The following is a 24736-nucleotide window of genomic DNA, read 5'->3' as shown; positions in this document are numbered from 1 at the left end:
AAGCGATTAGACGATCGGATGTGTATTATTATATTGAGCTACCATGTTCGCGCAGCTGCATTGTGGCACGAAAAACTCATAGCTATGAAGATCGCGCGCATAGAGGAACGCAGATGTCAGCGCTGTCCTGTGATTTATCACTAAAGTATCTTAGAATCTCAAAACTTATTATAGCATTATATTATATTTTTCTACTTTTGAAGGAACTAGGCTATGTACAAACCCCAGCTTCACAATAATATAGAGACGGTATGACTAATTCACACACGCAATCACTCGTACTGGTACTGTTTACCTTTAATCTTTATTTATCTCTTACACCGAGCAATAATATGTAAGAAATGTTACGAACATTGATGAAATAACTGCTGATAGTGAGCTATGATCGTTCTTTCAATAGGAAAAAATATCCCACGTTTAATAGTCTATCTCAACCGTCTCACAGACAGCAACACTGAACCAACCTCTCGTTTGCAAAGTTCTCCTTTAAGTTCCTCCTGCACCTCAACGAACAAATACGAATCGCAGTTTAAACAAACAGAAAAGGATGTGTAAGAGCCCACTTCAGCACCGCGGTGTTCTGGTGTTCAGGCTCACGCAGAGAGAGGCATCTCAAAACACTTGAACACCGAATTTGTCTGTTTTTGCTCTTGTACCAACAAATACATAAAACATATGTGAAAATACCCGTCTTGGATAGTATGTTCAAAAAAACTGTCAGTTATGTCTTAAGTTAAAGTAAACCGTTGAGAAAAAAATCGTATGTGTATTATATTGGATGGATTTATTGTCTCTTAAAGTGACCGCACCTTATAGGGCTTGGGCGCCGCGTTGCATTCTGGGACGTGGCGGGCATGTGGATGAACAAATAAACAGAACGAACATACAAATTAAACACTTTCAAACAGGGCCCACTGGTACAACCTGAACCGGGGCCCCGCAAACCCCAACTATGGCCCTGTTTACAGTACAAACCTTGTAAGTGAACTATGAGGGCAAAAAAACAAAACAGAAACAAAATAATTGTTCATTAATCGTAATCGAGGTAAAATGTTCAATTAATCGAGGTTTTGACTTTAGGCCATAATCGTCCAGCCCTATCTGTCTGTTTTTTTTTTTTTTTTGCAAAACTTTAAGTATTTATCTATACATAAACTGAATTTTAATATAAATCATATAAATAATCATAGTAGTTAAAACATCACCTTTTTTTATGGGGCATGTAGTTTTTAATTTTTTCTTTCCAAAAAGTGAGTGAGACATGCCTCTAGTACTCAAAGTTATGCTTGTATTACAACCTTTATGCTTTAGTCACACTAGTATGTCTTATAAAGTTGAATGACTTTATTATTCGCCTTCCCCATGACTCATTTGGGTACAGTGTTTATTAAGCTTCGTCGTCTTGTACAGATGCACTGAGAGCAGACATATGTGTAGGCTTGAAAGCATTCGAAGCTAACATCAATTTTGCACAGATGAATATCAAGAGAAGCTTTGACCTTTCACAACCTCTGAAATGTAGAAGTGTTGCTGCTGGCTGACTTCAGAGAGGTGGTTTGTGGGAGAAAGACCAGGTGACTGTCTCCAATTTCCTTTAGAGAATTTCACAGTGCTGCTGTACTGGACAGGTGCTGACAGCAAAGTCATGTTTTATCCAGATGTACTGCGCTTCTGTCACAATGCGTTAGCGTGCTTTGGACTATATTGCGGCACATAAACCTCAAAATCTATCTTTGTCCTTTTTAGCTGCACGCTATGATTTGAAGCTGCTATAAAATCACATTCATGCGTTTTAGCATATAAAATAAGCAGGTTTTTTGTCATTTTATTTTATGACCCGTAGACCTGAGATTAGCAAACGGTTTACCTCTGCATACATTTTCAACTGTCAACCAGCTGGCGTTTTCAATAAGACTGACTGAGTGAGAGGCTAATAATGGGAGCAGAAATGAATGAATACAGTTACCTCATTGAAAAGTATGGATGTAATTAACATGATCTATCCTTACGAGAAAGTATTTCACAGTGGCTTGACTTTCTAAGTCTGTGGGCCTTGGGAGAACAAAAAAAAAGCCATTGAGTGGTGTATAGAGACAGTTCTCACCAACGCTTCCTTTTTATTGCCTCTGTAATGGAAGAGAGAGCAATCAAGTGCACAGGAAATAGCTTCAGTCATCAAGCATTTTGTTCACTACCTCTGTTGGCACTTGGAAATGACTGGGCTGATTTTTACAAATGGTGACCATTTTTGTTTGGCTGCTTGTGTGCATGCAGATTTCTTGAGGAAGAGTGTTTGTTGTGTAGAGGATCCTGAAATATTTTCTGCATATATAAACACTTCAGACATTATAGGAGGCAACATGGGGCACTTGCCAGCCAGGTGTATTTAATTTAAAACCTAATAGTATGCTTTTGAGCAGTAATAATTTCAAATAGTTTCTAGTTAACTTTTGTCTGTTACTATTGTTTAGAATGAAATCGAGAAAAGGGTATTAATACAAAACTGGATTTTCTTTAAAACAGGTTTTATGTTGGTGTATTTAAGTAATAATCAGTCTAATTATCGGAGACCTTTACATCGTTCTTTTAGATCAGCAGTGTTCTCATATGTGTATTTTGACCTCAAAACTTTTCCTTATGCTGTGAAAAACATTAGAAGTGAATTGTAACCTCCATCTGAGGTAACTGCATATGTCCAGTCAACAATTTTTTATCACAGTGATTAAATGCAGCACTCTAGTTCAGATGAATTTCTTAGCAGTTTGAGAGGGTCAAACCCCGATCCTCAGCAATCACATAAATCACAATTCAGTAAATTTCCTGTGAATATTGATGAGAATTCACCTTTTGAACATCATGCTGAGCTTTAGAGAAAGTGTAGTGGGCATTAAGCAGCATTTTAACAGTGTATCAACACAGATGCAAAGTAAAAATGCATCTCTTTATTATTTACGCAGGTGTATGAGCTGTATATATTCTCATTTTGGAGACTTTCTAATGTGTTATGAGAATTCACAGACTCTTTGAACTTTGTTGGAATGAAGGATCTGTGCTCAAAGACTTTTTCTTTTTTTTCAAATTGAATGTATTTGTGGTAAAATAAATATTTTACTTACTATATTTTTACTTTTTACATAAAAAAATCTGTTTCACAAAAACAAATACACACAGAGACACATGCACACATAATATTATGCAAATAGCACTTTTGTGTCAGTCAAAAATGACACAATGGTTTTCTTCAACTAGTATGCTGCAAAAATCATGCTTCATTTTGCAGCCCACTGCTCATCTTTCGTTTGCCAGCTCCAAAGGCAAAGAGCTTTTGTGATGGAGAGGGGATCTGAGTGCATGTCCCTCTGTGATTACCCCTCCTCAGAGGAAGTGGTATTTTCAGGAGAAAGAAAGTAGGAGAGATAGAGGAGAATAGAAATCGTACTCGGTTACTAACGTAACCTCGGTTCCCTGAGATGAGGGAACGAGTACTGCGTAAGCTAGCTTATGCTATGGGAAAAGGTCCCCTTTTCTCGAGAATATGAAGCCAAAAATTATCCTTAATTTTTAAATAATGTAAAACACAGTGCTGCAGCACAGCAGACCCAAGCGAAGCGGCTCGCGCGCTTATTGGCTGTGCTGCGGCAACTGCAGCAACCTATGGTGAGGCGGCGGAGAGTAACGAACCAATGGGGGCGCTTCGCGCCCATTGGACGTCAGAGCGCGCCAAAATAAGCGTGGCTTGAACTATATAAGCCACCGCTTCACCATAGGGATCAGGTTTTAAAACGACTGAAGCGATCACCCGGTCCGAGCACATAGCACGGCAGGTTACGCAGTACTCGTTCCCTCATCTCAGGGAACCGAGGTTACGTTAGTAACCGAGTACGTTCCCTTTCGAGAGTACTCTCGTACTGCGTAAGCTAGCTTACGCTATGGGAACACAATGTAAAACGCCGTGCGTGCTCGGGAACTTCGACCTGCCACAGCCCAAGGCGAGAGCTCGGGGCTTTATAGCAGGAGAAATCCCAGTCCCAACAGCCAACCTTAGTGAGCTTTATATAGGGAACGAAAAAAAGGGGGACGTGATAAGGCTTAGCACGTCTATATAGAAAGTACCCTGGCCTGCAGGGCAGGGACTTGCAGATTATAGAATCTAATAAATGTGGACGGAGAGGCCCAGCCTGCCGCCGCACAGATATCATCCAGTGGTATCCCGCAGGACCACGCCCATGACGAGGCCATACCTCGGGTGGAATGGGCTCTGATGCCGAACGGGCAGTGAAGGCCCTTAGATTTGTAAGCCAGCGAGATAGTGTCTACTATCCATCGCGATAGGCTTTGCTTCGTGGTGGCGAGACCTCGGGTGCGCCAACCAAAGCATATGAAGAGCTGGTCCGACCTCCTGAATAAGGCGGAGCACGCAATATAGGTTTTAAGAGCCCTGACGGGGCAGATAAAGCTCGCGTTGCTTTCGTCGCTTTGCGAGGAAAGGGCTGACAGCGAGATGACCTGTGCTCTGAACGGTGTTGAGAGCACCTTGGGGACATAGCCGTGTCTTGGTCTGAGAATGACTCTGGAGTCATTAGGCCCAAACTCGAGACAGTCAGCGCTTACAGATAGCGCATGTAAATCCCCCACTCGCTTGACTAAGGCCAGAGCCAGTAGAAAAGCGGTTTTGAACGAAAGAAGCTTCATATCGACAGACTGAAGCGGTTCAAAAGGGGGGCCCTTTAAGGCCTCTAGGACCGTGGACAGGTCCCAGGAAGGGATTGAAGGGGGTCGGGGAGGGTTCATCCGACGAGCTCCCTTAAGGAAACGAATGACCAGTTCGTTTTTTCCCAGTGATAGGCCGGCCACCGGAGCATGAGAAGCTGCAATGGCTGCCACATACACTTTGAGCGTAGACGGGGATCTGCCCGCATCTAAACGCTCCTGTAGGAAGGAGAGTATCTCCGACACGTCACATAAGTGAGGGTCTAGGTTCCGTGTCCCGCACCAGGTGGAGAACACTGACCATTTCTGCGCGTATAGGCGCCTGGTTGAGGGCGCTCTGGCTTCCGTAATGGTCTTTAACACTCCCTCAGGGAGGTTCCCGGGTACCCGTTGAGGGGCCATACATGAAGGGCCCAAAGTTCGGGGTGGGGATGCCAGAGCGCGCCCTTCAGCTGCGTGAGGAGATCTTTCCACAGCGGTATTGGCCATGGGGCTGTACTGGACAGCTGCATCAGCTCGGAGAACCAAGGTTGGGTCGTCCAGAGTGGGGCTACTAGCAGCATAGCACATCTGCTCTTCCTGACCCGATCGATGACCTGCGGCAGCATCGCGACCGGTGGGAAGGCATAAAGCGGGCGTCTGGGCCAATCGAGGGCCAGCGCGTCCCTGCTCTTTGAAAAATATATTGGGCAATGAGCGTTGTCTTCTGAGGCGAAGAGGTCGACCTCTGCCCTGCCGAAGATGCTCCACATCAACTGAACCGTCTGTGGGTGAAGAGACCACTCCCCAGGGGGAACATTCGCCCTGGAAAGCATGTCCGGGCCCCGGTTCAGGATGCCAGGTACATGCGCTGCCTTTAGCGAGCGCAGATTGCAATGTGCCCATGTCAGAAGACGCTCGGTCAGGGTGTGCAAGGTTTCTGACCTGACACCACCCTGGCGATTTATGTAGGCCACCACTGACATGCTGTCTGATCTGACCAGAACGTGATGGCCCTTTAAAAATGGGAGGAAAGCTTTCAGGGATAGTTCGACCGCTATCATCTCCAGACAGTTTATGTGTAACAGTCGCTCCGGGCTCGACCAGAGGCCGGAGGCAGACCTGCCCTCGTACAGGGCGCCCCAACCGAGGTTGGATGCATCTGTCGAGACTACTTTCCATTTCGAGACAGCGCCCGTGCTTACGCCTAACTGATACCAGTTGGCTATTTTCCAAGGGGCCAGAGCTGCGATGCAGCCGTGGGTCACCCTGATGCGCGCGCGGCCGGAAATCCAGGCGCGCGCTGGAACACGGTCTCTCAGCCAGCGCTGTAGTGGGCGCATGCGCAGCAGGCCCAGTTTGAGAACCGCAGAGACTGATGCCATCAGACCTAGCATTTCCTGAAATCGTTTGAGCGGGTAAAGAGACCCGGCTTTGAACGACACGGCTAAATGCTGAATAGTGAGAGCGCGCTGTGACGTCAGACGCGCTGTACATGTCACAGAGTCTATGTCTATCCCCAAAAAGGAAATCCTCTGGCTGGGAGACAGAGCGCTCTTGACAGTGTTGATCGTGAGACCCAGGCATTCTAAATGGCTGAGGATCCAGGATCTGTGTGTCGTCAGTAGTTCCTCGGAATGGGCTAAAACTAGCCAGTCGTCGAGGTAGTTCAATACTCGCACTCCCCGCATTCTCAGGGGTGCGAGAGCGGCATCCATGCACCGCGTAAACGTACGGGGCGCTACGGAGAGGCCGAATGGAAGAACCATGTACTGATAAGTCTGCCCCTCGAAGGCGAATCTCAAGAATGGCCTGTGATGGGGTGCTATTTGAATGTGAATGTAAGCGTCTTTCAGGTCCACTGAGAAAAACCAATCCCTCGGGCGAATTTGCGCGAGTATTTGTTTGGTAGTTAACATTTTGAACGATCGCGTCATAAGCGCTTTGTTCAAACGTCTGAGATCTAGGATGGGTCTGAGACCTCCATCCTTTTTTGGTACGAGGAAGTAGCGGCTGTAAAAGCCTGACTCGCGCTGCGCAGGGGGGACAGTTTCTATCGCCCCTTTTGCAAGAAGGTTTATCAGTTCGGCGCGAAGGACGTGTGTCATTTCGCTTTTCACTTTCGTTTCGACCACGGCGCGAAAGCGCGGCGGTCTGCGAGCGAACTGGAGCGAGTAACCTCGTTTTATTATATTCAAAACCCAATCTGATATGCCGGGGATGGCCTGCCATGCAGCGGCTCGTGCGGCTATGGGTTGAATGTGCTTCGGGCACTGGCCGCCTGTTATGAGGGGACCAGTAGCTCGATTATGCTGTACTTGTGACACTGTGGTGACAGCGCTTATTTGTAGGGTTGCGCACTGAGAAGTGGGCACGCGCGCTACATTTAGAGCACCTCCGGCGCGAGCGGGAAGGTGGGCATGAAAGGAGACCCGAGTGAGTCTTTGTGACACTTGGGGGAGTGTGTATACATGTAGGGGTGCGTACTGTGTAGTGGGCACACTGCCTACATAGAAAAAGCTCTTTTTGTGCTTTATTGAGGTCGCCGTGAAAACGGCGTTTGTGTGCAGGCGTGCGTGCATTTTAACAGGCTCGTTTACTGCAGTATAGACATTTCCAACCGCCTTTAGTGAGGGGATTGGAGGAAGCATGTGAGGTTTCTTGTGTGGTGGTCCGGCCGCAGCGGGACTTAACCACGGTCTTTTCAGCCCGAAGGTCAGGAGGGCTTCGGAGGCTCGGGGTTCAGCACAATCCTGGGCCGAGGTCCCCGTCTCTCTGGCGGTTTGCGGCTCGTAGAGCGAGAGCGGTGCTGGGTTTTGGTCGCTGGGCGAGACTGTAAGTCTGGCTGCGATGGCTTCGAGGTCTGAGGGGGCGGCGCGTTTCTACGGCGTCCCGCAGCAGAGCTAGAGCGTTTCGGCAGGAAGTGTCTCATTGCCTGCGACGTTTTCTGAGCCTCAGTGAAGCGTTCAGCGAAACCCTTAGGGAGAGATAGGAGAGTCAAGAAAGGCGGATTTGTCGGCGTCTTTCATCTCCGTGAGCGTGAGCCAGAGGTGTCGCTCTAAAACAGCGAGGCTTGCCATGCTTCGGCCGATCGCTTGTGCTGTGGTCTTTGTCGCACGCAGGGCTAGATCAGTAGCGCTGCGGAGATCTTTAAAGTCATAGGTATCTGGGGCAGACTCGTCCAGGTTACGGAGAAGTCTGGCCTGAAAAACCTGCAGCACAGCCATGGTGTGTAGAGCCGAAGCGGCTTGACCAGCGGAGGTGTAAGCTCGGCCAGCGAGAGCTGAGGTGGTGCGGCACGGCTTGGATGGATGCACAGGCTTCGACCGCCATCCAGCGGCTGAGGGCGGGCAGAGGTGTGCAGCAATAGCCTCCTCGAGAGGGGGGAGGCTCTCGTAACCGTGGTCTCGGGCGCCGTCGACAGAGGAGAGCGCTGACGAGACAGAAGTCTTCAAGCGTGCGGAGAATGGGGCTTTCCACGACTTCGTGAGTTCATTGTGAACTTCCGGGAAGAAGGGGGCGTTTCTTTGCGGAGGGGCCGAAGGGCGCCCCTGCAGGAACCATTCATCCAGCCTGCTTTTAGCGGGCTCGTCTGGAGGAGACCAGTCGAGCTGAAGGTCGCTGACAGCCCTTGTAAGCACGCGAGTAAGCTCCGCGTCGATATCGGCGCGTTGTCCGGTGCAGCTGGGTGCTGTAGAGGGGGGGGGGTCCGCAATGGAGCCCGACCATTCCTCACTACTGGACGCGGCGAGAGAAAGGCTGTCGTGTCTGTCCTCTTCCGCCTCAGGCGCTCCGAAGGAGAAGGGGGCGCTGGTGGGCAGGGACTGGCGCTGCTCGTCCACGAAGAGGACAGGCGAAGGAGCGAGAGCGGGCGAGGCACGCGGGGAGGGTTCCGGCGTGAGCTCGCGTGTAACAGTATGCTCAGGCATTCTCTGATCGCGGCGTTTCTTACGCGGCACTTGAGAGAGAAGAGGCGGAGCGGGTGGAGCATCGTGGCTGGTTTGAGCTAATCGAGCCCGCAGGGTCGATATAGCCATGTCGTCGCACTCAGGGCAGCCGCCCTTGAAGAGTGCGCTCTCAGCATGCTCGCGGCCCAGGCAGGAGACACAGATGATGTGGCGGTCCTCGCTGGGCAGAGGGCCTCGGCAGGAAGCGCAGGCCCGAGGCATTTGAAACAACGCCTCGAATTCTGGAGGAAAAAAGTGTGATGCAGCGGCAAACACACTAGCTTTGAAAAGGATATAGTCACGCCGGATGGCGCAGCAGGAAGCGAGTGCTGAAGGCGGCGTCGAGATGAAGCACGAGCCGGCGTCCTCAGATCTGCGTTGCAGTGCTATCCCGCTGAGAGGCTTTTCGACGGCGTGTAGAGGCTTCTCCGGAGAAGACAGCGAAGTGCAGGTGAGATCGCTGAAGGAGATGAAATCTGATCCCTATGGAGAAGCGGTGGCTTATATAGTTCCAGCCACGCCTATTTTGGTGCGCTCTGACGTCCAATGGGCGCGAAGCGCCCCCATTGGTTCGTTACTCTCCGCCGCCTCACCATAGGTTGCTGCAGTTGCCGCAGCACAGCCAATAAGCGCGCGAGCCGCTTCGCTTGGGTCTGCTGTGCTGCAGCACTGCGTTTTTCATTATTTAAAAATTAAGGATAATTTTTGGCTTCATATTCTCGAGAAAAGGGGACCTTTTCCCATAGCGTAAGCTAGCTTACGCAGTACGAGAGTACTCTCGAAAGGGAACTTGTTTATTATGCTTCAAAGCTCTTTTGTTTCTCTGTCTAAGCAGAAATAAAGGATTTCTGTTAAACGGTGCCTCTGTGTTCCTCAGTTTTGCAGGATATCATCACAGGACTATTTTTGTGTGTGCCATTCAGACTGTAATATTAATGTGTCACAATACAACAAGCAAGCATGCATTTAAAAACTGAATTAAGTTTAATTTAGATTGAGTTTTTTCCTTTATGGATTTTATTTTTCACAGGTGACATAAAACAGCTGTCTTGACTGACCTACTTAACATTTGTATTATGCAACACTTTATATTAACTTCCATTAATCATTAACATAATTTGTACCAGATCATATTTTATTGAAAAATGAATGTTTCAGACTTTTATAATTGTTATATTTAAATGTTATTGATAAATGAGCATTTTATATAGTATTTGTTAATGTTTTTGATGGACCTTTTTATTGCAGTTGTCTATATATGCTGTAATATTTACAGACTTTACTCATGAATATTAATCATAAGTGATGTTTTCTCAGAGTGCGCTAATCAGCTGGTGATTTAATGATTACTACTATGATGAAGGGATGCCTCTTACATTTTTTATGAGTTACTTGACTGGATGGTTACCAAGAAATGCATAAATTCATGCACTGTGTTAATTTTGCATTGAGGCATACATTTTTTCTGTATGTATAGTGTATATTGTTTTCCCTTTTTTAGATGTTTTATTTCATAATGTGTAGGTTAGCCTTATTATAAATCATACCTTTTTAAGTGAATTTTTCTCTATGGTTGTACTATGACCACCACCTGAAATTAGAATTTTAGTTAAAAGTAGTAAAATATGTGTACTGCGAGATGAACCTGTATAAATAAAAACAGCTTCCGGAGTAAAACTTTGCTTATTCATTAGGAAAAAGTTTGATCTATTATGGTTTGTGATTTTTAATTAGAAATAAATGTCCCTCACAAATACGAGTACAGCACTGCAGACTGTTTCGAACAATTGTATATCACATCATGGGTGAAGTAGAGGAGCAAAAATATTTTTTAAAGACAGTTTTATTGGCATTTAAATCATTAAGAAATGAGAGGCTTTGCATACAAACAAGTCACTTTTAATAAAAGCATCTGGAAAATATAAATGCTTCGCGAGAGTGTTTTTTGTTGGAAATGGGATATGTATTGACCAGGCTGAGAAAAGGAAAGTAACTTTAAATTTATGGACAGAGGGATTTCCTTCCATCTGAGGGAAAGCACTCCAGGATCTATTAAAACTCAACCTGCGTATCGTTTTTCCATTTGAATGTATTTCTAGGCCGTATGTCACTGTAGGCCTCCAGTAGTTCTGTATTTAATCATCTTGGGAAAGCCCTTCCAACTGTGTTTACCTCCTGCAGGATTTCATGAAACTGCTATCAGAGGTCTATTAGTACAGACTAATGAGCATTAGCGTCTCTCATTAAGCACAACTTTTTCTAATGTACTTTTCAAAAGAGCTAGAAGTGTTTGTTTATTCATTATCGGTTTAATTGAGTGATTAAATGTAATGATTGCAATGGCTGGAATATTGAATGAGGTTGAATGTGGTTGAATTCTGAAATGAGGCAATTTCCTCTTTCAGGATTTGGGTTTTTAGTCCAATGTAATTCATGTTCCACTTCCATTTGAGGTTTACACAGTTTCTGGATTCCATTTGCATTACACTATCAATACTATCAGCCAACATTATATGGTTTATATTAACATATTTATTAGAACAAAGTCTGTGTAAATTCTAGATCAGTGGTCTCAAACTCAATTCCTGGAGGGCCACAGCTCTGCAGAGTTTAGCTCTAACCAGCTTCAAATCACACCTGCTTGGAAGTTTCTAGTAATCCTGAAGACCTTGATTAGCTGGATCAGGTGTCTTTGATTAGGGTTGGAGCAAAACTGTGCAGAGCTGTGGCCCTCCAGGAATTGAGATTGAGATCGATGGTCTAGATGCATTTTACATTGCTTCCAAACTAATTGCTTGAAACAATGTACAGTTGTGTGTGTAAGTGTGTGTGTGTGTGTGTGTGTGTGTGTGTGTGTGTGTGTGTGTGTGTGCGCGTGTTTAAAAAAAAAAAAAATCTTATATGTATATATATATATATATATATATATATATATATATACACTCACACACTCACACACACTCACACACACACACACACACACACACACACACACACACACACACACACACAGTATATGTATATATTTAAGTAATATTAACTACATGCACTTACTATATGGTTAGGATTTGGTGTTTAGTGTTACTTGCATGTAATTATGCATAATTAATTGTTATTATAATAATAACATGTAACCTGTAACAAGGACATTTTAAAAAAGTGTTACTTATTTTTTTTTTTATTAAACTATATCTTTTTATTATGCATTTATTTTATTATCAAAGATAGTATCTTCTGCACTGCTTATGATATTAAAAATAAATAAATAAACTTTAAAGAAAAAATATTTTATGTACTGTATATTCCCCTTTTTTCATCCAAATATTTTGGGGCAGAACTGTCTACCTAAAAAAAACAATCCGACACATTTCTCATGGTTAAACATGGAGCACAAGCTGTCTGTACGAGCCTGTAAGAAAACCGTTTTTCATGGCTTTTAGGAGAGATCAGAGGTTGAGTGTTGTTTGCAATCCACCTGTATGAACTAGACACACCTGTCTTCAACAGCTGGAGCACATGTCATGGTGAAATCTAGTAATCCTGTTAAAAGACATTTGTCACACTGTGTCATATCCCGTGCTTTAATTTGCCATGACACTTATGTGTGCCAAACTAATCCAGCGATCTCTTCACACTAACCACCTACGAGTCATACGGCCCAGCATGTGGCTAAGATGCTTCAGGTACCAGGCTGCTGAGGCAGAACATGTAATATGATAATATGGACATTGTGTGTGTGTGTGTGTGTGTGTGTGTTCTGAATCAGTAAGTAGGGTGTGGATCAGGTGATGATACCGTCTAATGCTGATGCTGGAGTCCTCTGTCTTGTCGAGTGTGAATCTGAGATGGAGGTTGGGATTGCTGGAGGAGGGGGAGGGGGTTTTATAGTAACTGGCTTCCCATGTGGCTCTTCTGTCAGCATGGAGCAGCAGCTGTATGAATGTGCAGAGTAGATCAACACAAAGCCCTGGAAATGCTTTTGCTTATTGCAAAAATAAATGTAAAAAATCTTTTTTAATATATTATGAGATAAAAAAATTATCTATCTATCTATCTATCTATCTATCTATCTATCTATCTATCTATCTATCTATCTATCTATCTATCTATCTATCTATCTATCTATCTATCTTGAATATTGAAATGGTCATTCCCATTTCCCCTATTTTTACAGTTAGATTACCTTTGTTGTCATCTTATATACTTTAAATGACCTTTAACTTAAATGGTTAATAACATTTTTAATTGTAATTTTAAGAAATCTTAAAATGACTATCCAGTTTGTAATACTGTGCATAACTGTGCAAAATGCACAATGTAGCATTTAAAAGTATAGCTAGATTTTGTTGTAATATAAGAAAAAATGGTTTTATTTATCATCATAATATTCATAAACTATTTGTGAATAAATATTTTCATTCACATGTTTTAGGCTGCCACGGCCTGATTGGTTTAAATTTAAAATGTAAATTAAATTGAAATTTATGCATTTAACAGGCGCCTTTATCCAAAGCGACTTACAGTGCATTCAGGGTAACATTTTTTTACCTAATGTTTTCCCTGGGAATCGAACCCACAACCTTTTGCGCTGCTAACCGGTGCTCTACCACTGAGCCAAGGAAGGACTCTTTGATGTGCATCATGCAATCAGTTCTCAAAATGTTTCCATCTGAATTTTATTGCAGATACATACCAAATACATCCCCAAATTCACATAATCATACATGGATGAAAGCCTGGCTATTGTGCTTCTGCTAAAAAAAACACACACTGAAGTGTTTACCTCTAATGAATGAGTAGAAATGCGTCTTTGAGCACTGATGTTTAACTAATTATTCTCTGACAGGAAAATTAATATGCATGTGATTTGCAAAACAAAAAGAGGTGTTCATCTGTTCATTTAACTGCTTAACGATCAAAGTTTGAAGATATGAACAGACGTCCCTTTAGATTTAAGCTTCGGGCTACTGACCACACTGAGACCATACCTGTGGCCTGTTTTACTTGATCTGCTCTCATTCTGCCTATTTTTCCTGTCTCTTCAAATGTCATATTGTTTGTATGTTTTTCTCCCCAATGAACATCACACCTTCTGCCGTGGCCACTGGGCAAACAATAAGAGTGGGTTCACTAGAGCATATCTCTGAAAATGATAGATGTTCCAATGCAGAGCAGCTTCCCCTGTCCTACGGCTGCCTGTGTTCTTACCTGTGGCCACAGATAAGAGGAAATGCCTGCCAGACTCATTGGCTGTCATTGCAAACAAATCTTTTAATGTGAGAGCAGCCCAGGAACACAATGCTTCAATATTTGATTATTTTATTTTATTGTTTTATTTTATATTACTTTATATTATTTTATAATCACTTTACTTTCTGGCCAAGATAAATTTTTTTTTTTTTTATGTAGGAATTTCATGTCACAATTTTTGTTTATCTCCAAAACTAAGCAAGCATTTAAACATAGAACTTTGATATATTTTTTTTGGTCATGGGAAATACCTTGTACAGATTTTGACTGGCGGTATGCATAGTACCATGTCCAGATTCATGCTGGAGACTGGTTTCAAATGTGGACACATAATTGGATATTCTCTCCAGTAGTTGGTTTCTTGTTTTGTATCCCAGTGAGGTTTCTTTTTTTGCAGATACGAATAAACTGTGCACATCCATCCTTATCTGGTCCTACAAAGCTACAGAACCTCTTTGTGCATTAGACCCTTCAGGGATGTGTTACATACACACTGACCTACAGAGAGAGGCTCCTCTTCTCATCTCCTGCCAGCTAAGGGTCAACTACAAGGTTAAAGTCGACTTCGCCAGCCTAGCATGTACAGGGAGACCTGGAGCGCAACGTTTAACACAAGAAATACTCACTTACACCTCCAGCGGCTTCTGGCTCAGCCTCCATTGGCCTTTTAACAGCTCCGTTTAAACCCAAATGCTCTTTTGTGCTTTTAAGGCACTTGTCCCCTACTGTGATATTTCTAGGCCTCTAATGTTGGAGATTTTATATGCTTGTGTCTAACAGAGTGCATTATGTACACATGTAAACTGCTGCTTGGAGATATAATTGTATAAACCATATAATTGTATATTCATTCTCTCAACAGTATAATATTTTAAATCTATTGATAATTAATTTAATGCTTGCTTATCAGTATTGTGTTTCTAAAGTCACTATCACAAAATGATTAATGTCAACAATTTTATTTTGTAATAATAAGTTGATTGTACTTTAACTTTTATATAGTTATAATGCAATTATCAAGGTTTTATTGTATTTTTCTTGTTTTAGCTACTGTACTGTAGATGGCATTTTCATGGTGGAGGTGATATGATCACAGACAAACCTGATATTTGCATGCTTACGTACATCTCCTTTTCTTTTAGAACAATCTATCATGCCACTTATGTATATTCTCATAAATATTCATTCTTCGCTACCCAATCATATCACTTTATCCCACTGTGTGCTGTGAATCACAGTATATTTACATCTTAAATATCATTAGAATTCCTGTGGGTTGTATTTTTTCCATCCACGGAGTAGTTATATGACTTGGCTCTCAGGGTTAATAACACGTTCTGTCATTCTGCATATTTTTTGCCGTTTTCAAGGGGTTATTTTAAAGGCCTCATGGGGTGAACAGAGACAGGGCATTGATTTAAATAAAAAGATGCAGGAGAGTTTTCTGGGGCAGAGGTACACTGCTACAAAAATTGAGAATTATCATGTTTGCGGTGTTTTCAAATAAAAATATGTAAACAGCCCTAAAACATGTATTTAAGCAAAACCATATAAATTATGTGAGATATTCAAATTTAGATAGAGATAAATATACAAACCCCATGGCCTTTTTTAAGATTTTTAAGATTTACTTCAAACAACAAAAAATATATTATACACCAATGGTATAAAATGTATTAGTATATATATATATATATATATATCATGCAGTTATAATGCTCAAAGTATTGTTTATATTTCCGTAATTTTTTAAAGGACATTTAGGTAAAGTAGGTTATATTATAGGCAGAATTAACAATCTTGAGTAAAAATTGAATGCAGAGGAGCCCAGAATACTAATAGCAATCATATTTTACCTAAGATGCCTATTTACACCTTGACTTGTGACCTGTATCAACCTATTACTTTAATAACCTGTCTGCTGCACACAGACATCTTTGCTATTTTTTTTTTTTTTTTTGTCCATTGAAGCTAGGCCAGTGTTCTATAAAGCTCTCTGAGTATCATGTCTAAAGGGATGTTCTTTTATGAAATTTTGTCTTATTTTTTGTGAAGTATGCGTTTTTTTTTCAGATCCCAAGGAACACATATATTTCAATCTCTTTCTTCTCTCCATTTCATTTCCAGCCCCTCAAAAGTCTGGGCATTGGCCAGACTCGAGTGTCTGAGGTATGATTGCATACTGCTGCAGTAATATGCAGCTCCTGATTTGATCAGTGTACTTGGAACCATGAAAGGAGCAAATTGCTCTTTCTTTGCTGGTGTATCACTTTCGAGCCTGGCTGATTCCAACAGGCTTTATCTCAAATGCACCTTGCTGGTGCATTTGTTTTATTCATACTAAATGCCATTACTGCTGCTTGTCTACCTTAACCAGCAAGACTTACGTGGGCAACCAGTGTCACAAGGCCCACCAGTTGTGTTTAGTCTTTTCATAGATTTCACAGCATTTCATACATTTTTTTTTCTACTATGTGATTTATTCATGACCTCAGAAGTGCCTTCCATATCTGTAACTGTTAAATTGATGCTGTCTGACTCACGGCGTCCAGCTGACTTTGGCATATTAAAGCTGGGAGTTTCTGAAATCAGAGCCAGCTGAGTAAGGAAACAAGTGAGCAATCATGAACTTTAATATATGATCCGTTGGGCACGGGGACAAAATATTTGGCAGTGTGAATGATCTATGCAGTATTTCCTCTTTGCCAAGTTGAGGAGGCTTTTACACTAAACAGTTTTGACTTTTATTCTCAGGGACTCCTGCCCTGTTAGATGTATTTCAGTCAATGTCTAGATGCCAGTGATAAAGTTTCTCTAATGCAGCCTGACGCAAGTCACTTGAAATGGGTTTCTGTTTTTTTTCTTTTGTCCTCGAATATTTCAAGGTTATTATTATATTGCTCACCAGTACAAGGCCTGTGATGTTTTATTGACTGTTTTTTTTTTTATAAGGTCCTTGCTGCCGTTTTATAAAGTGAGAAGAGTAGAATAGTTGTTTTACATGTACTTTTAACATCTGTTGTGATGCTAGTTTTCACAGGGTGGGTTTATTTTTGCAAGTCAATTTTTTTTATAATGAAGTCTTGGTTACAAAATTACCTTTGAACGTTTTTACTGGTATTGCTCAAAACATTAAGGAGAGTTCATTCATCACACATACTGTAGATGAGCATGTTGCCATGCTGCAAGTTGTCACAGTTGAATCTGTCATTAAATAGATTATTGTTGGCAGTTCAACAAAATTAAGACAGACTCTTGTCGAGTGGACACTATCACAGTTTGGTGTAAAATGGCAACTCTTCAGACTGGCAAACAAAGTGTTCACCCAACATCAAATCACATTTGCAAAAAAAAAAAAAAGCACACACTGCTGCTATTCGTTATCACAGCTTTTAGCTTGCTGATAGTGTGTGCATTTGGCAAATATTTTCCTGTTGTGTCCACAAGACTGCCAAGCCAATCATGCGTGCCTTTTTTAATGGTCAATGCACCTGATCTGAAATTGTTGGAAATTTGCTCAGTTCTGTTTCAAAGACAGAAATGACATTTGGAAAGTCCACCAGCAAGCTAAACCTAGGAAGATGTCTTGGATGAGTTCCCTGCACCTTAATTGCTTGTAAGAACAGCTTTACTTGGCTTCAGTTAATATGATTGTTTGACTAGTATTGGAAGTGGGATTGTTATCACAAGATAAAAGTAAAAAAAGGCATGCTGTTCTAAAGCTGAGATTGTTCCCTTTCATTCCCAACCTGTACAGAACCATATAAACTCATACAAACAACACGCATATTATGATTCTGAACGGTCTCTGTGAAATACACCATGTTGTAGTAGTCTGTATTTTCTGTTTCCAATACAAATTCCATTCAACACAGATTTTGTGAGTGTGTTTGAGTTGTTAACCAATTTCGGTTATTCCTTTTAGTGAATAAGATGAATCAACTGGTGCAATTTGTTCTTAACCCCCATCCCCCCACCCCCCCACCCCCCCCACCCAGCACAATTAGTTTATAATTTAATTAATTATAGGCTGAATTTTTTTTTTAATTGTCCTAATATGCTCAAACCCAACAAATGCTGTTTTAATAAACGTCTAAGTCTGTTAAAACAATGAGCATCTACAGCTCTATTGTTCATAAGATGAGGTAATGACCAAATTCAAACACACAAGGAAAGGAAATGCATGACTGTTTAATATATTTTTGCTGTCCAAGAATCCTTGGCCAAGATTCTTACTTAATAAGATGTTTGTAAAATTGTTTTGTGACATGACTTTCTAATTAAACCCAAAAATGTGATTCCAAACAAGTATGGCTATATTTCTTCTGCAATGGGGTCCAAAACATCACTAGACTTAACTGACTTTCTTTGAATGGACTGAGATGTTTTTATTTGTGTTTTCCACAGAGCAAAGCAATACAGTTTTCCCCCATGAGAATGTTGCAGATTTTTTTTACCTGCTTTAAACACTTATCTCATGACATTTTCACACTGGTTTGTCACTCGCTAGGCCCCTGTGTATTTGTGTATGCATCTACAAGTATGTGGTACAATAACATGAACTATCAAGAGGTCTATTATGATCATGAACATATATTTTTAGACCCACCAGGAGCAAAGGTGTTATCTTTCCCTCTTCACACCGCAGCAAATGCCTGCAGCGGAGTCACTTAATATTCTGGCAAATCATCACATTTACATCTCTTCACATCTTTTATATCTTCACAATGGACATCTATGGGTTGGGAAAAGCAGATGAAATGTAGCATCACTGTGTGGTTTTAATTTAACATCAAATAAAATCAAGAGACATCTGAGGTGCTTGTAATTTTTCTTACTCCCCAGTGGCACTTGAGCCCCATCACACTCCATTAGGCAGGCTATGTCGAATCAATATATTGGTGCAACAGCCTAAGACAGATCGTGGCAATGGCATGCTCCTCAGACAGAGGAATGATTGTGTTTACTGCAGCAGATGAAACTAGTGGCCTACAGGGCATCGTCTCACAAAGACATTCCTCAAGATACAAAAACAGTGTTCCACGTGAAGACTTAATGTCTTGGAGATGACAGCATCTATCCCAAGGGAGAGATACTACCGTCTGTGCTGGGTTTATATATAAGTCATGTGATGCTTTTATAGTAGTAGTATTGTCTGAAAAAAACTGTCTGGTTATGTTCTCCTCCATAGCCATTCAGGCGAGAGACACCAGTAACAAAATTAAAATTTTTATTTTATTAAGTTGGTTGATATTGGATGTTTAAATATGCATGCTCTTTTTTTTTCTTTTTTTTGGTCATTACATTTTTAGAATTGAAATTATGGAAAACTTTATTATCCACTTTTTAAAGGGTTAGTTCACCCAGAAATGAAAATTGTCATTAATTTCACTCATTTCGTTCCAAACCCATAAGACCTTCGTTCATCTTCAGAACACAAATTAAGATATTTTTGATGATATCCGATTCGGACCCTACATAGACAGCAACAAAACTTCCTAGTTCAAGTCCCAGAAAGGTGGTAAGGACATTGTTAAAATAGTCCATGTGACATCAGTGGTTCAACTGTAATTTTATGAAGCTACGAGATAGGGTGTGTGCGATATGACAATTTTTTTATATATTGTATTACAATATCGTAGTATTGTAATACAGCGCACATTCTATCAGCTGCAGTTCTGGCACCTCCGTCATATACTGTACAACGCCACATGCATTCACAGCAGTGTCAACTCAGCAGGAAGAGTTACTCTCTCATTATTTGCATGTGCTTTTAAATGTTTCATTCACGAGCTGGTCTGACCTGTGCTGCTTCTGAGCGCCTCATACACCCAAAGCGCACGCTAATGCCTGTCTAACAGCGCCTGATTATTGAACTAAGTTATCTTTTGCGCTAATTCTGTCAAAACACACAAGGTTTACATGTAGACTCTGTTGGTTATGTCTAAAATGAAAGTAAACAGTTGAGAGAAATACTTGTGTGTGTGTGTGTATATATATATATATATAGATATATATATAGATATATATATATATATATATATATAGATGCGTATATGTCTTAAAGGGACAGTAGCCCTATTAAACATGCAGCCTACTGTCATTACAGTCAAGGGTTAGATTTAATACATTTGCTTTAGGAATCAGTTTATATGGTGTGTTATTTTTATATTTATTCATTCAATTTCTTGAATACTCATGCTAAATACACCCATTGTACCTGAAAATAAAGCACTGTTTTTTAATATTATGTGTAGTTGTAATGTGTATCTTTTGTCATTCTTTTATCTTTGTTATTAAAAAAATAAGAACAATGATGTTCATCTTCGCCCTCGTTGGCCTAAATATCTGCCATCATTTTTTTTTGTTACCTTGAAAGGTTTTATCTTTATAATAGGGAAATTAGTTTGTAATGCTCAGACATCTTGCAAAATATTCAAAACTAACATGACAAAGAATTGTGATAAAATCATGAATCGTGATATAAAAAAAGTGATATGATATGTTTTCCATATTGCCCACCCCTACTATGAGAATACTTCAACAAAAAAATAACTTTATTTAACAATTTTTTCTCTTCCATGTCAGAATTTGACACGTGTTCATGACAGTACCACACACAAGCATTTGTTTAAATGATGTCTTTCCTACGTTCCTGGGTCTTGAACGTGGTTCCTTTGCTGCCCATGCAGGGTCAGAAAAATCTCGGATTTCATCAAAAATATCTTAATTTGTGTTCCAAAGATGAACAAAGGTCTTATGGGTTTGGAACGAAATGAGGATGAGTAATTAATGCCAGAATTTTTGGGTGAATTATCCCTTTATCGTTGGTGGTCATAACATGAAAACAAATATCAGCTTATCATTATTGGCCATAGTTGATTTGTTTGCAATGGTGATTTCCAAATGTGTTCACCTTTCTGAAATGTAGACTGCCTTAGAGTGACACGTATCTCATTTGAGACATGGCCTACAAAAATGTATCCACGTATGGGTTGTGATGACAGTTCAGGCACAGTGTGAACGACCTACGTTTGTGAGGAAATGTTAACTGTCAGTCAACATATTGGCACTTTTGGCAATTGGAGTCTTTCCCAGAGAGCTCAAGGAGGCTTCATGCACAATAAAACACTGTTAATCAGACGCCTTTGCTTATTGTGGAGCACTTCACATCTGCTGGGAGAGATTGCGTTAGTTAATGAACCACAGTGAGCATGTTTATTCGGTCCAGCATTATACAGAATCATCTTTCATAAGTTTTCTCGAAGACATTGCAAAAATTGGTCAATTTAAATGATAATGCTCAGTTTACAAACATTTCGGTTTACCTTCATTTTTTTGTTGTGTGAGGGGCTATTCACACAATTTGTTTATTCAATTGCACTATTTTTCAATCGTTTTGTATTTACAAGTTTATTTATAAGACATTATTTAAAAGCATTTCAGTTTGTAGACCTTTTGTTCCTTAAAGGCAGGAATAAGAAGCTATCTTAGGTCAATTTCTAAAAATACCCTTCAAGGCAGACTATTCCAAAAAATGCATCCCGTAGGAATGGCTCCTTATTTTTTTTAGCCATTGAATTTTGTGTTGTCACTGACAGGCTTGAGGAAAACAATAGAATCCATTTGAAGTCATGTCACGTACATTAATAATGTGGACATGTCTGTCAAGCCTGTCGGAAGATTTCTTCCTCTGTCAGGAATGACACATAGGGGGTGCCTAGGGAAAGTGAGTCCCTACAAGATGTGTTGTAAAAGTACACACGCTCACAGTTATAGCACAATACTGGCAGTTGTTTGATGGCAGTTGAAAAGGTTGACTGCTTCAGGGGACAAAACTGGCATCCCAAGGTCAGCCTGGGTCAGCTGAGATGTCCCAAGCAGGATTTGGCCACTTTCACTTGACATCTTTGCTTTTGGAAATGCTGTTTGTGACATGTGGAATCTGTGATCTGATCCGAATGTGATTTTTAGCAGTCTGTGTCACTCTCCCCTCATGTTTTATTCAGAGTCGTCACCATCTGCATGCTCCCTCTCAGCTTCTTTTCCACATACATCTTTAGAATGAGTTTCTGCAGTGAACGTCTCTCACAAGACTGCTATCAATAAAAGGATTTCCACTTTGAAATGCATCCAACGCTGTTTACTGGATATATTTGGCTCGCTCATTCTCTCCAGGCAGTGTGACTCCTTTTATCGTCATTGATTTTCTGATTCGATTCACAAAATATTGACAGGGTTTAATTTGGATTTTTATTTGATATTGATTTATTCTGACTCTGAAGTCACATTTCAAAAGTCACAAGAATTAGCCATCTACAATTGTTATTTCCCATGCATAGGCCATTTGTTAATCATATGTTACTTTATTGGCCTTTCAGTGCTCTGTTAATCTAATACATAATTACCTTGATTGTCTATTTAACCTTCCTTGCATGAAAAGGGGAGACCCACAGTTGAATTTAAATGATTTAAGGATATTTTTTCTGCCTCTGCTCCTATAGTGCTAGAGAACTCCCACTAGAGGGTGGGAAGGTCACAAGTTTGTTCTGCCCATTGCTTTTTAAGGTTGAATGAAGGCCAGTGTCAGCCCATAAGGCTTTGGCTAACATTAACCGTCTGTGCATGAAATGAATCAGACGGCGGGCGTGAACAAATAAATCCTTCGATCTTTCTTTTTCTGCCCTCATCTCACAACAGCGCTATGCTTAAAGATGCATACTTTCATCCAATTTTCTTGTATTTTACTCTTTCTATTTGTGTCATTCTGACACTGTTTACTACTTATTAATGTTCATGAACAGGTCTGCAATAGCTCCCTTCAATCAAGAGATATTTAGTGAGCTTGATAAGTTTTTGATGGCAAATCGCCTCTGGGTCTCCCAATCATTTCGACCTGAAAGAATCAACTATTGTGAGCTTCTCCCTGATCTCATGTTATTGTGAGGCTCAGAAAGGAACTTATGCAGGGATTAAGTACTAAGGTAATGACAACATCAATGGAGGTCTTGGAATGTTTCACATCTCGAAGAGGGCATTTAGGCCTGACCTTTAAACCCTTCCATTAGCTGATCCATGCTCAGACCTGCACTCTAAAATGCTGCTGTTCTTGTAATAACAGTACATCAGGCCTGTCATAATGGAAAATTGACAAGTAGGCAAGATAAGGCTTTCAAAATGCCATGGGCTCCACATTCACTATTATAGCAGAGACATTGTGGACGAGTATGTAACATTCCTGTCTACTCTAATCTGAGACCAGATGAAGAATGAATAGATTTTCTAAGATCACCTGCCATTGGCCAAATTTTTTGTTGAATTTGGCACCCCTAAATGTCACCATAAAACTGCACAATTAACTTTTTGCTATAACAACTCTCCCCTGAAGCAACTTAAATACCTTGCTCATGGCTGAAGGTGATCATCCTTGTAAGTATAGAACCTGGTACCTGCAACCTACCAAGTGCCAGTCATCAGCTCCAGGGTTGGTTTTTTCACTCCAAGCAGAACTGCCATCTTGAATGAGGAAGAGTCTAGAGCAGAAGGGACGAAAATAGACCTACTTTGTAGAACTTGCTTTGGGCTGAACAAATGTAGACCTTGCAGATGTGATAAATTAGTAAAGGGAGAGCTTCATTCAACCGTGAAAGGGAGACTGTGGGCACTGGAAAAGAGGGTGGAACATTCAAGAAGACTGAATTTACGTTTGTGTGGGTTGGTTTGTTTGTGAAGGTGTGAAACACTTGACTCAGCAATCCTGCATCACTTCTCAATGCCTGAGTTCAAATAACTGTGAAAACACAACCATTTAACCTATCAGCATCCTCCCATCTCTACTGAGAGGCTGTTTCAGTCGTCTGAAGCATTTGCATATAGCAGATGTAGTGTCTGGACAGCCTTTTTTCTGCCCAGGATATGGACTTGCTTCCAAAGAGGAGCAACCATATTGCAACAAACTGGCACAGCCCTGGTTCCAGAAAAAGCCTCAAGCAGTTCACGCTCTCATGGATGCACAAGTAAGGATTTTGATATGTTCTGCCTGGATTGCTCATATACACACACTTTTAAGACTTTCAGTCTGCTTTCACTGCAGAAGTAGTTCAGTTTTAACAATGAAAATACTGTCATCACTTATCCTCCCTCACATATTAGGACTGCACTGGCCTCTCAGTTTTTTTTTTGTTTGTTTGTTTTTTGTATGATATAACTGAATGAGGACATTGTCCTTACAAAATAACACAATAAAATTGATGTGTTCAAGGACCATTCTTTAATGAACTGACCAAAATTTAAGACCATTTTTAAATGAATCGACCAAGGCTGCATTTACATTGGCAGACACATCTGTGCCCACATCTGACACAGGTTGGAATTTGATGTGTAAACAAACAAATCCAAATTGGATATATTCAAAAGATCTGATCTGTGCATTAAGACATGCAGTGTAAATGCAGCCCAAATCGTAAAGGGTAAGTTCACCTAAAAATGAAAATTCTGTCATTAATTACTCACCCTCATGTCGTTCCAAACCCGTAAGATTCATCTTCAGCACACAATATTTTTGATGAAATCCAAGAGCTTTCTGACCCTGCATAGACAGCAATGCAACTACCACATTAAAGGATCAGAAAGGTAGTAAGGACATCAAAAATAGTCATCTAAATTTGTGTTCTGACGACTCCACCATAAAAAACAACAACTATTGAACATGACGAGCATTAGTAAAAAATAAATTTACATTTTTATTTGTGGGTGAACTGTTCCTTTAAGGGAAGTCATTCCGCAGCCATTAGAAATGACTCCCATTGCAGCTCTGCACCTACCGCAACATTTACCATACAAATGGAATT

At 41.1% G+C, this 24736-nt stretch overlaps 1 protein-coding gene across 2 annotated transcripts in view; it reads left to right on the top strand.

The window, feature by feature from the left end:
* LOC132105699 (glutamate receptor-interacting protein 1-like) overlaps window positions 1–24736 on the top strand; it is a 265793-nt gene that overhangs the window by 86595 nt on the left and 154462 nt on the right. The window lies entirely within an intron of this gene.

Source organism: Carassius carassius, chromosome 26 (genome assembly GCF_963082965.1).
Source record: "Carassius carassius chromosome 26, fCarCar2.1, whole genome shotgun sequence".
Taxonomy (NCBI): domain Eukaryota; kingdom Metazoa; phylum Chordata; class Actinopteri; order Cypriniformes; family Cyprinidae; genus Carassius; species Carassius carassius.
This window is presented reverse-complemented; position numbering and strand designations above follow the sequence as displayed.